Source organism: Schistocerca piceifrons, chromosome X (genome assembly GCF_021461385.2).
Source record: "Schistocerca piceifrons isolate TAMUIC-IGC-003096 chromosome X, iqSchPice1.1, whole genome shotgun sequence".
NCBI classification, from domain to species: domain Eukaryota; kingdom Metazoa; phylum Arthropoda; class Insecta; order Orthoptera; family Acrididae; genus Schistocerca; species Schistocerca piceifrons.
The window spans coordinates 204854456-204868813 of NC_060149.1; the positions used below are offsets into that span (position 1 = coordinate 204854456).

General features: G+C 43.0%; 1 protein-coding gene across 1 annotated transcript in view; it reads right to left on the bottom strand.

Moving 5' to 3' along the window:
* LOC124722127 overlaps positions 1 to 14358 on the bottom strand; it is a 104120-nt gene that overhangs the window by 58906 nt on the left and 30856 nt on the right. The window lies entirely within an intron of this gene.

Genomic DNA, 14358 nt, shown 5'->3' on the forward strand with positions numbered 1-14358 from the left:
TTGGTATAATGTCAACTTTATCCTGATACCACATGTCCTTGACTTCCTCAGCCAGATGGATGTATTTTTCAATTTTTTCTCCTGTTTTCTTTTGTATATTTGTTGTATTGGGTATGGATATTTCGATTAGTTGTGTTGATTTCTTCTTTTTATTGGTGAGTATGATGTCAGGTTTGTTATGTGGTGGTGTTTTATCTGTTATAATGGTTTTGTTCCAGTATAATTTGAATTCATCATTCTCCAGTACATTTTGTGGTGCACACTTGTATGTGGGAACGTGTTTTATTAGTTTATGTTGTATGGCACATTGTTGATGTATTATTTTTGCTACATTGTCATGTCTTCTGGTGTATTCTGTATTTGCTAGTATTGTACATCCGCTTGTGATGTGATCTACTGTTTCTATTTTTTGTTTGCAAAGTCTGTATCTATCTGTTGTGGTATTGGGATCTTTAACAATATGCTTGCTGTAATATCTGGTGTTTATTGTTTGATCCTGTATTGCAATCATGAATCCTTCCGTCTCACTGTATATATTGCCTTTTCTTAGCCATGTGTTGGATGTGTCTTGATCGATGTGTGACTGTGTTAGATGATACGGGTGCTTGCCATGTAGTGTTTTCTTTTTCCAATTTGCTTTCTTCGTATCTGTTGATAAGTGATCTAAAGGGTTGTAGAAGTGGTTATGAAATTGCAGTGGTGTAGCCGATTTATTTGAGTGATTGCTTTGTGTATTTTGCTAGTTTCTGCTCATTCAATAAAGAATTTTCTTAAGTTGTCTACCTGTCCATAATGTAGGTTTTTTATGTCGATAAATCCCCTTCCTCCTTCCTTTCTGCTTAATGTGAATCATTCTGTTGCTGAATGTATGTGATGTATTCTATATTTGTGGCATTGTGATCGTGTAAGTGTATTGAGTGCTTCTAGGTCTGTGTTACTCCATTTCACTACTCCAAATGAGTAGGTCAATATTGGTATAGCGTAAGTATTTATAGCTTTTGTCTTTTTTCTTGCTGTCAATTCTGTTTTCAGTATTTTTGTTAGTCTTTGTCTATATTTTTCTTTTAGTTCTTCTTTAATATTTGTATTATCTATTCCTATTTTTTGTCTGTATCCTAGATATTTATAGGCATCTGTTTTTTCCATCACTTCTATGCAGTCGCTGTGGTTATCCAATATGTAATCTTCTTGTTTAGTGTGTTTTCCCTTGACTATGCTATTTTTCTTACATTTGTCTGTTCCAAAAGCCATATTTATATCATTGCTGAATACTTCTGTTATCTTAAGTAATTGGTTGAGTTGTTGATTTGTTGCTGCCAGTAGTTTTAGATCTTCCACATATAGCAAATGAATGATTTTGTGTGGGTGTGTTCCAGTAATATTGTATCCATAATTTGTATTATTTAGCATGTTGGATAGTGGGTTCAGAGCAAGGCAGAACCAGAAAGGACTTAATGAGTCTCCTTGGTATATTCCACACTTAATCTGTATTGGCTGTGATGTGATATTTAAATTTGTTTGGATATTAAGTGTGGTTTTCCAATTTTTCATTACTATGTTTAGGAACTGTATCAATTTAGGATCTACTTTGTATATTTCCAATATTTGTAGTAACCATGAGTGGGGCACACTATCAAAAGCTTTTTGGTAATCAATGTATGCGTAGTGTAGCGACCTTTGCTTAGTTTTAGCTTCATATGTCACTTTTGCATCTATTATCAGTTGCTCTTTACATCCTCGTGCTCCTTTGCAACAGCCTTTTTGTTCTTCGTTTATAATTTTGTTCTGTGTTGTATGTGTCATTAATTTCTGTGTAATGACTTAAGTTAATATTTTGTATATTGTTGGTAGGCATGTTATGGGGTGATATTTTGCTGGGTTTGCTGTGTCTGCTTGATCTTTAGGTTTCAGACAAGTTATTCCTTGTGTACGTGTATCAGGGACTGTGTATGGGTCTGCAATGTAACTGTTAAATAATTTAGTTAGATGTGAATGTGTTAAGGTGAACTTCTTTAGCCAGAAATTTGCTATTTTATCTTTTCCAGGGGCTTTCCAATTGTGAGTAGAATTAATTGCTTGGGTGACTTCATGTTGCAAAATTATCGCTTCAGGCATTTGTGGTATCATCTTGTATGTGTCTGTTTCTGCTTGTATCCACCGTGCATGCCTGTTATGTTGTACTGGGTTTGACCATATGTTGCTCCAGAAGCGTTCCATGTCTGTTATGTTTGGTGGATTGTCTATTTTTATGTGTGTGTTATCTATTGTTTGGTAAAATTTCTTTTGGTTTGTGTTGAATGTTTGGTTTTGTTTCCTTCTATTTTCACTTTTTTTGTATCTTCTAAGTCGTTTGGCCAATGCTTGTAATTTCTGCTTCTTTTCATCTAATTGCTCCATTGCTTCTTGTTGTGAGATTTTACCTAACCTTTTTTGTTTTTTGTCTGACATTTCATTTCTTATAAATTGTGTTAGCTGCCCAATGTCCTTTCTCAATTTTTCTATTCTGATCTGTAGCCTGTGTTGCCATGCTGGTTTTGTGGGTTTCTTCTGTGTGTTGGTTGGTTCTGATCTGTGCCTAGTGTGTATATTTAGTGTAGTGAGTGCTCCTATATAAACCATTAGTTGTAACTCTTCCATAGTTGTGTTTTCATTTATTTTGTTGTGTATGATTGTGTTGATAGTTTTTATTGTTGTTTCGACTTGTGGGTTATTTGGCGGTCTATGCAAGAATGGTCTAATGTCTGTATTTGTGTCTTTGTATTCTATATATGTCAGCTGAAATTTTTCTTCTATATCTAACATGTGTGTCACTTCATGTTCTATTTGTGCTTGTTCTGGTGGCTGTCTTAAGATTTCGTTTTCCTCTGATTGTTTAATTGATGCGTGTTGTTCTTTGTTTGTTTGCTCTGGGATGTTTGAGTCCATTACTGTATTTTCTTCTTCTTCTGATTGCACATTATTTTGTTCCAGTATTTGTTGTACTTGTTGTTTGATGTTTTCTAATTCTGACTGGGTATCCTGTTATTTTTGATTATTACACGGATCTGATCAGCTAGTCGTTGTTCTGTTAAAAATTTTAATTCTGGGTATTTGGTAATAAATGTTGTGTATACTTGTGATCTGTATCCAGTTGTGTTGGTTCCTAGGTTTGTTGCTTGGTAATAACAGAACATGAGGTGTCTATTAACTTCATCTGACCATCTCATCCTCTGTCTGTTTTCCTTCTAGGGTGGTTGCAGGAAGCATATCCTGCAAAACACCTCTATTTGGATTTAAATCATTTTCCAGTTGGCTAGCAGTGTCGTTACCATTGTGGGCGGGCATAGGGTTCAAGCATCGTCCCCGACCATGACGGCGCTTGTCCGAGGCTTCTTTAGTTCTGTCCTGAACCAATATTATTATTATTATTATTATTATTATTATTATTATTATTATTATTATTATTATTATTACCATCTGAAGTAATGCAATCCAAATGACAAACTTCAGTTGCAGCATTTCTGTTTGTAAAAATTTCCATTTTTTCCCCTCAAATTACATGAAACATGCAGCAATTTTGCACTGACTATTGACATGCAGTAGAAAAGTTCTGTGAAAATCTCAAGCAATGGTTGTCAGGTATGGATGAACTTTCTTAGAATAATTTTTTAAATCACAAAGTATTGTGATTTCAGATTTGTGCATCCATTTGTAGAAAAAAACCATTAATAATTTTATTTTACTACAAAGTATACTGTCTTTGGAATTATTTAAGACCAATTATAAGTTCTCACCAGGCTGCAGAAATGTGATGTACGCACTTTTCAATGTGTGTACTTTTTACAGAAATTCGGAAGTGATGCGTATTAAATTTTTGTATTGTTTTTTGTAACTTAACCACTTAAATAATTACATGTCTTAAGTATGTGCTTCTCTTAACTTATGAAAAAAATTCCAAATCAAAAGCTTCATAAACACCTGACTTATGGGCATTTATGCTGGTAAGTACCATTTTGCATTGACATTCCTGCAGAGCCCAGTTATCAGAATATCACTGCATTTAAAATTTGATATAAAAAAGTTTTAGTGTGAGAGCAAAAAGATTTTGCATAAATTCTTACATTATAAATATAGGCAAATGTGCAAAGTTTTATGAAAATCTGAGATGACCTGCGTGATTTGATGTGGAATGGCCCCAGAATTTCCCAATCTTTCCGAGGGAACTTTTTAAAAAAAAGACTGAATTGAAGATGTCCTTTGAAAATACGTCGGCAACTTACTTCCCATGTTCAAAAACATGTAAACTGAGTTTTTAGGAAGCAGTGAAAGTTAAGAAATCACCAGTTCATTAAATCTGGAATATTTTGGATTACTTGTCCTAAGGAACCTAATAAATGGCTTAAAGAAGGGTTGCCTTACAACCAGTGTTCTGACCAGACAAGTGTTTTCATCAATGTGTCAAAATTTGTAACCTAAAATATAATTGAAAATGGAACATTCATTTAATTCACTGATGTTTACATGCCAATGTTGACAAATTTGGTAACAGTGTACACTTGTGTCCAATTTGTAAGCTATTGCATTCTTTTAAAATTCATCAATGAACCATAAAAATCCATGAAGAGAATATGATTTGGTACACCACTATTTCAGTTTCTTTCATGTTTATTCAACTGCCTGAGCTTGGCAAATTCAAGTATAAAATTACAGCAGTTTATGGCTTCCTAATAATGTCTTCCACACACTAATACATCAGTACTGAAACCAACTAATATCAAGACTAACTTCCATTAATAGCAAAACATTTTAGAGTGCTGCTACTATTGCATGAACCAGACATTATGTTCAATTTTTTCCAAATGTTTTCATTAAAACTACATTTCCTTCAGTAATTTTTGGATAGAACGGATTTAATGGGATGTCTGATAACAGTAATAACATAAAATACATTATATAACAAATATTAGAAGAGAAATTATTTCCCTTATAGAACATGGTGGTGGTGGTGGTGGTGGTGAAAGGAGCTGGTGTTTTAACTCTGAGTGTTAACTGCTAAGGAGAACAATGCAGTTATTTTCATGCACTGTATACCGAAATAATATCAGTGATAGACAATCAGGCATACAGGACATAATACAGTTATTACAATAAGGTATATACAAATTGGTTACACGAAAGCCAATAAATGAACAAATAGATATATTACATGATATAAAGTAACTACTATAAACAGCATTTCGTCAATATGTGATGAATACATGCACAAGAGAGATACCAAAACTATCAGTTGTGAGGATAGATAGCTATCTGTGGGGATTTACTGCAAGTGCATAGATTTTGTGCCACCAAAGACAGCGATTAAACAATGCTAATAGTTCCCAAAGAGACGGCATCATATCGAAATGTGCCATACAGTAGAAGACTATTTCAGAGGTGTGGCAGTAACTGGGTGTTAAATACGCACTGGCATGCAGGCCGACATGTAGAATGCATGCCATGCTAGGTATTACAGACTGCACCTAGGTCGCAGTGCATGTGAAAATACTGCTTAAGTGCTGTGGTCTTTTACCATGAAACCAGTGTGGAAGTGGTGTGTGTTTCAACAGAAAACAAATTCAAAGTTGTGACTGATTAACCACAGAAACAACAACAATAAAAAGACATCACAGTCATTTGAAAGGATCTATACCAAAATTTATACTCACTAGAAAAATAAACCCCTGTCTATACTGAATGAGCAATAATACTTCAGAGACAAGTATTTCCATAATTTTTTTGAAGACATACTACAAAATGTTCCTGCTTTTCTGTTCCTCTTTTATTCTCTTATTCTTTAATAAATATTTTCATGATTGTATAAAACTTGGTTCAATATATTTTAAACTCTTGGCTGCTTATGTTTTTACTTTTTGGTTGGTTGGTTGTTTGAGGTTAAAGGGACCAAACAGCAAGGTCATCAGTCCCTTGTTTCAAATAGACTCCATTCTGCTAACGGGACATCTCAGTATAGTCAGAAAAATAAAACGGATAAAGGGGAAACGTAAAAGGGCAGTCACGTTGTCATTAGTAAAAACAAATGAGGGAAGTTGGCAAGAGAACGAACCCAACACTATGCTGAAACAGCATAGGCAAGACCACCTGTGACTTAAAAGGTACAACTGCTATAATGCAGAAAGTACGTATGGGAATAGAAAAACTAACCAAGCCTTAAAAAGAAGGGGTAAAAACAGAGTAAAAGGGAAAGAAAAGAGGATTCCGATCAGGGAGGTGAATCGGGAATCTCTGAACACTGCCTACAGTGGGAGACACCCAAACACTCACCGCCCTGCCCCAACACCAGAGGGAGATTAAAAACTTTAAAACTGAGAATAAAAACCACTCTCCCGGAGGAAACCTAGAACCAGAGAGACCATCCGGGAATCGTCAGCCAACATCAAAGGTAAAGTGTGGGGGAGTCTGTACTTAGCACGCAGAGCCAAAAGAAGGGGGCATTCAACCAAAATGTGGGCCACTGACTGGAAGGCTCCACAACCACATAGCGGGGGTGGCTCATCACGCAAAAGGAAACCATGGGTCAGCCTGGTATGGCCAATGCGGAGACGACACAGTGTGGTCGAATCCTTGCGGGAGAGGCGAAAGGAAGAACGCCATGGGCCTGTATTCACCTTAATGGCACGAAGTTTATTAGACAGTGGAGTAGCCTCCCAAGAATTGGCCCATGACTGTGCAAAGTGGGATTTGATGTGAAGCCGTAAATCCGCTGCAGGAGGGGTTACAGAAAACGGGGGGTAAGTAACTGCTCCCCCAGCCAAACGATCAGCGAGCTCATTACCCGGGATACCCACATGGCCCGGGACCCATAGGAAGTCAATGGAACAAGCAGCACGGTGAAGATCAGCGAGATGGTCACGGATGGCAGAGACCAAGGGATGGCGCGAAAAACACCGATCAATAGCAAGAAGGCCACTCATCGAGTCCGTACATAACAAAACGCGGTTGTGTTGGGATTGTTTAATAAAGGTAAGGGCCCGGGAAATTGCCATCAATTCCGCAGTAAACACCCCACATGAGGGTGGCAGTAGATGATTTTCCGTTCCAACAAAGGACGTGAAGGCATACCCAACATGATCAGCAGATTTAGAGCCATCAGTGTAAAAAACTACAGCATCCCGAAACTCCCATAAAATTTGGCGGAAAAAGGAACGGAACACCACCGGGGGGATGGAATCTTTCGGACCGCGGCGGAGATCCATCCGAATTCGAGGCCGAGGAACTAACCAAGGAGGGGTGGAGGGGAGGGAGCGAGGAAGACAGGACAAAGAAGGAAGCCGAAAATCACGGGTAAGAGACGCAAGGCGCAGCCCAACCGGTAAACCCGCCCGAGGGCGGGAGTCAGGCGGGCGACGTCCATGGTCTGGGAATAGGATAGAATAGGAAGGATGAGCGGGAGAAGAACGGATAGTAAGGGCATAAGACACCAGAAGCTGGGACCGCCGAACAGAAAGGGGGGGGATCCCAGCTTCAACCAGGAGACTATCAACAGGGCTAGTAGGGAAGGCACCAGTGGCCAAACGGATACCACGATGGTGGACTGGATCCAGCACGTGCAGCGTGGAAGGAGCAGCTGAACCATAAACTTGACAACCATAGTCCAAACGTGACAGAACTAGAGCACGATAAAGACGGAGGAGGAGGGAACGGTCCGCACCCCAGGAGGAGTGGGCAAGGAAGCGAAGGACATTGAGTTTACGGAAACATCCTACCTTCAGGAGTCTGATATGGGGCAGCCAGGTGAGCTTGTTGTCGAAAAGAAGACCTAGGAAACGAAACTGTGGAACCACAGGCAATCTTTGTGCAGCGAGATAGAGCTCTGGATCAGGGTGGACCGTAGTACGGCGACAGAAGTGGACCACCCGCAATTTTAAAGGAGAGAATTGAAACCCGTGGGAGAGGGTCCATGCAGAGGCACGCCGTATAGCCACCTGGAGCTGCCGTTCTGCAGATGGCATCGAGGAGGAACTAACCCAAATGCAGAAATCATCCACATACAGGGCAGGGGCGACCAAGGGACCGACAGAGGCCACAAGTCCATCGATAGCAATGAGGAAAAGAAGGACACTCAAGACAGAACCCTGTGGGATGCCCGTCTCCTGGGTCCGTGGAGAACTAAAAGCAGTACCAACTCGAACTCTGAATGACCGATGGATCAGGAACTGGCGGATAAAAATCGGGAGTGGGCCCCGAAGACCCCACTGATGAAGGGTTAGTAAGATGTGATGGCGCCAGGCCGTGTCATAGGCCTTGCGAAGGTCAAAAAACACTGCAACCAAATGGCGGCGCTGGGAAAAAGCCTGCCGAACTGCGGATTCCAAGCGAAGCAAATGATCGATTGGAGATCGTCCCTCTCGAAAGCCACACTGGTAAGGGGACAATAGATCCCGAGATTCGAGGACCCAAGTGAGCCGACGGGCTACCAGCCGTTCAAGTAACTTACAACCAACATTGGTCAAACTAATTGGCTGATAGCTGTCAACAGATAGGGGGTTCTGACCAGGCTTAAGGACAGGAACCACAATGCTATCCCTCCACTGAGAAGGGAAGTCACCCTGGAGCCAGATACGGTTAAACACCCGAAGAAGATGGTGCCGTTGTGGAGCACTGAGATGTTGAAGCAGCTGGTTATGAATGGAATCTGGGCCAGGAGCCGTATCATGAGAAGCAGATAGAGCAGAAAGAAATTCCCATTCAGTGAAAGGTTCGTTGTAAGATTCTGACTCACAAGTGGTGAAACATAAGGTGACAGCTTCAGCCTGCTGTTTTTGATGAAGGAAAGCAGCTGGATAGGAGGCCGACGCTGATGCCACTGCAAAATGGGTCGCAAGATGTTCTGCGAGAACTAATGGGTCCGTACAAATGCCATCTGGGAGGTGAAGGCCTGGGAGGGTGGACTGCCGATGGCAACCTTGGAGAGAGCGAAGTGTAGCCCATACCCGTGACAGGGGGACAGTGGAACCAAGGGAAGAAACGAATCGTTCCCAACATATCCGCTTGCTCTGTTTGATTAAATAACGGGCTTTAGCGCGAAGGCGCTTAAAGGTAGAAAGGCTGGCTACAGATGGGTGCCTCTTAAACTGTTGCAAAGCTCGACGGCGATCACGGATGGCAATGGCAATGGCCGTACTCCACCACGGGACTTGCCGACGACGAAATGGTCCAGATGAGCGCGGGACAGCAAGGTTAGCAGCGCGAACAATCGCGTCAGACACGTCACGTAGGACGTCATCAATACAACCCGACAAAGAGGGAGAAAACTCGACCTGTGCAGTATATAGAGGCCAATCGGCGCGGTGGAAAGACCAACGAGGTAACCTCTCCATCGGGGAGCGGGAAGGGAGCGTGATAATCAACGGGAAATGGTCACTATCACAAAGGTCGTCGTGTGGCGACCAGTGTAATGAAGGGAGGAGAGAGGGAGAAGAAAGAGAAAGATCAATGGCAGAAAAGGTACCATGACCAGCACTGAAATGAGTAGGGGAGCCATCATTAAGAAGGCACAGGTCGTGGTCTGCAATAAAGTGGTCGATAAGAAGACCTCGTCTAGATGGAAAGGCACTGCCCCACAAAGGATGATGATCATTAAAATCCCCAAGGAGGAGGAAGGGAGGAGGAAGTTGCTGAAGAAGGGTGGTTAAGGCAGCAGGTGTAAGAGTCCTGTCAGGAGGGAGATAAAGATTGCATACTGTGACTGCAGAGTCTAAGTGGACCCTAACAGCAACTGCTTCCAATGTAGTTTGGAGAGGAATCCACGTGCTAGCAATGTCTGTACGGACCAACGTACAAACGCCACCAGAAGCCCGCAAGGGTCCGACCCGATTTCGACAGAAAACACGGAACCCACGGAGGGTCGGTGAGTGAGCATCAGTAAAATGAGATTCCTGGAGAACCACACAAGCTGCTGAGTAGGACGAAAGAAGGGATTTCAATTCCGGAAGGTGACGATAGTAGCCATTACAATTCCATTGGAGAACCACAGAACGATGGTTTAAATGAGGGCTGAACACGCTAAATCCAGTCATACCGCTGGGTCCCCACCCGTCACCGACAAGGAGGGGGCGACATCCATAAACGACAGGTCAGAATCCGGTTGTGAAGCCGGGGAAGGGACCTCCGGTGACACCAGAGGCTCTTTGTCCCGGGACTTATGTTTCTTCTTCTTTTCAGGCTGAGATCGAGGAGGGCTGTGTGGCATAATGGAGCCAGCTGCAGCAAGATCAGGAACAGAAAGAGACCGGGCGACCTGGGGGCCGATAGACCGCGGCTCTCGCGGTCGCCGCGCTGCAGCAGACCTTTGACCTGGAAGGTGCCCGGAAGGGGCATCCCGGGAGAGGCGCCCTTGACCGGCAGACGCTGAAGGAGTGGGACACTTCTCCGGCTGGGGAGGGGGAGCGGCGCCCAGAGGAGAAGGTGTGGGAGCCGCAGGGGAGGGGGGAAGGAGAGGGGTCCGGGACGGGGGTAAGGAAGGGGGAGGAAGGGATGAAGATGTAACCAAGGCGTAACTAGATGTCATGGACACAGGGTGCAATCGTGCATATTTCTTACGGGCCTCTGTGTAGCTTAAACGATCAAGAGACTTATACTCCTGTATCTTTTTTTTCTTTCTTATAGACTGGGCAATCTGCTGAACATGGAGAATGACTACCATGACAATTTACACATACAGGAGGGGGAACACAGGGACTCCCCTCATGGAGTGGACGTCCACAGTCACCACAGAGAGGGTCCTGGGTACAGCGAGAAGACATGTGGCCAAAACGCAAGCACTTAAAACACCGCATAGGAGGTGGGATGTACGGCTTCACATCACAGCGATAGACCATAATCTTAACTTTCTCAGGAAGGGTATCCCCTTCAAAGGCCAGGATAAACGCACCAGTATCAATACGATTATCTTTAGGACCCTTCTGAACACGCCGAACAAAGTGAACACCCCGCCGTCCGAGATTGTCCCGAAGTTCCTCATCAGTTTGAAGGATGAGGTCTCTGTGAAAAATCACACCTTGTACCATATTTAGAGACTGGTGAGGGGTAATGGACACGGGAATTGTGCCAAGATGGGTACAGGCACGAAGGGCCGCAGATTGGGCAGCCGAAGCAGTTTTTATCAGTAATGAACCCGACCGCATCTTCCTCAGGGAGTCCACTTCGCCGAACTTGTCTTCAATGTGTTCCACAAAGAATAAAGGTTTGACACTGGTGAAAGTATCTCCATCAGTCCTGGTGCAAACTAGATAACGGGGGAAAGGTTTTGCCCCTAGACGACGGGCCTGACCCTCCTCCCAGGGGGTAGCCACGGAAGGGAAGGCCGAAGGGGCAAGAGAAGCAGCACTTGAGGAATCAGTACCACGCAGAGAGACGGCCGCAGAAGAGCGGCCAGAGGTTTGGACCCTTATGCGTTTCATCTGCATAGCGTCCGCCCTGATACCACCCACTCCGATCAGGGGCTCTCCTCACGGGCGCCACCCAGCCACAGCAAGGGCCGTCTGGCACGGCGGCCATTGCCGGGAGTTCCGATGCTCCAGGATGACGAGCAACCACTCCAAGGCATGCATGAGGAGGTCACAGCTCAGGTATCAGAAGTGTGATCCCTGTGTGTTCAGGGGGCTCAACCAAAAGGGTACATAGCGACCCCACCACACGGGCTGGCTACCGTGCTGGCTATGCACCCTAGCATCAGACAACGACGTAGAAGAAAAGGTGGAATATACTAGGAGGGCACACGTCGGAGACACTAGGTAAGGTGCTCTTCCCCAAATGGCTCACACTACGGAAGAGAAATTTTGGAATGGAGGTCAAACCCCAGAGGGGGACCAAGGAATGCCAAAAGGAGGAGATGATTACGCAACAAAGCCAGAGTGTAAAACCAACAGAACCAGGAGGATAGCGGGGGCCAACATAAGCAAGGACACCAATAGAGGGAGAGGAGAGGGCGAGGGGAAAGGGGTATGGAGGGGAAAGGAGGGGAAGGGAAAGGAAATGCAGCCCGGGAGAGAAAGAAGGCTGCAATGGCTCGGGGCCCCGTGCTCGCCACGCACGTATCCACGAAAGAGTTGTGGACCCCCTGGGGGGTTTTTACTTTTTATTCATTACTACCTCCATATGCCTAGTTTTGTGGTAATTACTGTGCAGTACCTCCCTTTATGTAATATGTGGATTTTGCTCCAAGTTAACTAAAAAATGCTGTTCTGCTTCGATTTTTATTCCTCTTTTCTTCCTCCAAATAATAATTGTAACTTCATGCTTATTGCTATTTAATGGACTTTATAGTTGTTTAGTCACACAGTATTTTTGAACTGTTGACTGCTTATGCATTTGTTTTACATTTATGACTACTTAGATGGGTCTGATGTATTGTATGGTGGTAGTGGTGTTACCTGTATTTCTATACATCTGACATGATGTATGCTTATTTTATGGAATTTCATGGAATATTCATCTGTAAACAACTATATTCACAGGTTTTTAAAACTTCAATTTCTTAAGGTCATTGTTTAACATTTTCGAGTTTGCCAGTATATATCTAACATCCAGTCACTGTCACTGCTCTGATATCATTTGCTGGATGTCGCATATTGATACACCGCAGCCCCATGGGAACCATTGGCGTCACTTAATCGCTGTCTTTGGTGGCATAAAATCTGAGAGTTTGCAATAAATCCTCCACAGATGGCTATGTGTCCTCATCTCTGATTATGACTAGTTATCTCATCACATATTGAGGAAATGCTGTTTACATCAGGGAAACATTCCACGTGGGAAAAATATATCTAAAAACAAAGATGATGTGACTTACCGAACGAAAGTGCTGGCAGGTCGATAGACACACAAACAAACACAAACATACACACAAAATTCAAGCTTTCGCAACAAACGGTTGCTTCATCAGGAAAGAGGGAAGGAGAGGGAAAGACAAAAGGATGTGGGTTTTAAGGGAGAGGGTAAGGAGTCATTCCAATCCCGGGAATGGAAAGACTTACCTTAAGGGGAAAAAAGGACGGGTATACACTCTCGCGCACACACGCGCACACACACACACACACACACACACACACACACACACACACACACATCCATCCACACGCAAGTTCCCATCTCCGGAGTTCGGATAGGTTGGTGTTGGTGGGAAGTATCCAGATAACCCGGACGGTGTAACACTGTGCCAAGATGTGCTGGCCATGCACCAAGGCACGTTTAGCCACAGGGTAATCCTCATTACCAACAAACACTGTCTGCCTGTGTCCATTCATGCAAATGGACAGTGTTGCTGGTGGCTAAACATGCCTTGGTGCAAGGCCAGCACATCTTGGCACAGTGTTACACCGTCCGGGTTATCTGGATACTTCCCACCAACACCAACCTATCCGAACTCCAGAGATGGGAACTTGCTCTTCAATATATCCTCTCTTCCCGTTACTCGCCAGGCCTCAATCTCCGCTAACTTCAAGTTGCCGCCACTCATACCTCACCTATCATTCAACAATATCTTTGCCTCTGCACTTCCGCCTCGACTGACATCTCTGCCCAAACTCTTTGTCTTTAAATACGTCTGCTTGTGTGTGTGTGTGTGTGTGTGTGTGTGTGTGTGTGTGTGTGTGTGTGTGTCTATATATATGTATATATACCCGTCCTTTTTTCCCCCTAAGGTAAGTCTTTCCGCTCCCGGGATTGGAATGACTCCTTACCCTCTCCCTTAAAACCCACATCCCTTCTTCTTTCCCTCTCCTTCCCTCTTTCCTGATGAGGCAACACTTTGTTGCGAAAGCTTGAATTTTGTGTGTGTGTTTGTGTGTCTATTGACCTGCCAGCGCTTTCGTTTCGTAAGTCACATCATCTTTGTTTTTAGATATATTTTCCCATGTGGAATGTTTCCCTCTATTTTATATTTATATATATATATATATTTTACAATAACTGTTTTACTTGTTGTACACCTCATTAGCTACAGCTGATGTAATTCGGTATGCAGTGGGCAGAGCATCACATATTTAAGCAACAACTGTTTTGCTCTCCTTAGCAATTGACACCGAGTTACAACACCAGCTTCATTCACCATCACTGCCTGCCGTAAGTGTTATAATTTGTTCTTTTAATATTTGTTATATATGATGTATTTATGTTACTGCTATTATCAGACATCCAGCTAAATCCATTCTACATTTAAATTTCAGTATGATGGTCTGAGGATGTTCAAAAACTGACCAAGACTGTTTACCATCAAAATAAATGTTTTTACAGTCAAAATTGTGTCCACATTTAAAATATTTCCTTCACTTACCACATAATAGAAACCAATAATCATCCGCCAAATAAAAGTAGCATGTA